Genomic DNA, 1406 nt, shown 5'->3' with positions numbered 1-1406 from the left:
CCTCCGAGATGGCAATTCAAGCATGAGGTCCCTACACTGTCCCTTCCCCACTGGAACATTTCCCCGTGCTAGACACATTGTCCCTCACTAGCTCTCTAAAGACGGCCACAAATGTCATCCAGCACAGCAGTGTCCAGTTGGACGGCTGTTCCCTTGATGACTCCTACAGAGGCCTCAGTAGAACAAGAGTTCCTCTTCTTCTCCATCCTCTCTGCATGGAAGCTACCATAACAGCACCACTTGTGCTGGGAGGCTGAACTACGCCTACCTACAAGCATTTGAGGGTCAATGCAACATATTACCTCCTCACCGCCTGTCAAACGCCTTCTGAAATGTGATCTATGGCAGAATCACCTGAGATTGCTTTTCAAAGGGGAAGCAGTATAGCCACGCGTGTGAACAAGCCCAAATATTCTTACCTTTCCTAGAGAAGATGCTGCCCCCTCTCAATTTTGCCACAGGTAGGCGTTTGCTGTTTAAAAGAGGTCTCAGTCAATTTTGAATTTGATTATTCCTTCAACAGAGATTGCATGACCAAGTGCAGAGGATTTTTGTCATGTGAGCAGCACTGGAGGTAGCCCAAAGAAGTTTCATGATAGTACTTGAGCATAGGTCTGCTTTGAAGAAGAACAACCTAATAAATCACATTCATGAGTAGATATGTGGAGGCGAGGAACCTTTCCCCTGGATGTGGTTCCAAGTACACTGTCCCCCATTTTCCTATGCACCCCTTACCTGCCACCAGCTCCCCATGTAGATCCATAAGTTCTCCCAAGATTTGCACTTTTCTTGTACTGTCTTCTAAGTCAGCTGGCAACCACTGATGCTTAGAGGACCCATTTTCCACAAATCCAGAGACCCAGTTTGGGCCTTAGCAGATGCCCATGGGCACTTAGGATGGACATAGACAGCTCAATATAGCAACCCCCATATCCCTAGGCAGTAGTGAATGAACCCTAAGTGGCTTGGTGAGCTAGCATCTAACCTCAATCAAGAATTCTTGACTTTTTGTTGGGTGTAAAAATTGAGAACCAGTCATTTTAAGGTTTATTAAGGCCAATAAACCCTAGGAGAGAGGGGATAGGCCAAATAATACCAAAAAAGACCACAAATGAAGACTCCATATTACCACTCACAGCCAATACATGAGAAAGGACCTTTAGTCCATACTCCGTACTCCTGTAGAACAGCTTTGACACAACACACGTACTCCTTGGATGAGCCACCAGACCCTCCCGTATTGTCCACTACTTGTACCCAGCTCTATTGGACAATCTATAGCAGACACATTTTCCCCCCTGGTGCCCCAACCCAGGTAGTCATCTTCCTGCACCTCCTCTCCTGGATTTACCGTCCTGCTGGACATTAGAAAACTCCAGACTTGACTTGGGCCTTTCTTTAGCACC

Source organism: Staurois parvus, unplaced genomic scaffold (genome assembly GCF_062004578.1).
Source record: "Staurois parvus isolate SC_StPar_1 unplaced genomic scaffold, SC_StPar_1.0 ptg000842l, whole genome shotgun sequence".
NCBI classification, from domain to species: domain Eukaryota; kingdom Metazoa; phylum Chordata; class Amphibia; order Anura; family Ranidae; genus Staurois; species Staurois parvus.
Note: the sequence above shows the minus strand (reverse complement) of the source record.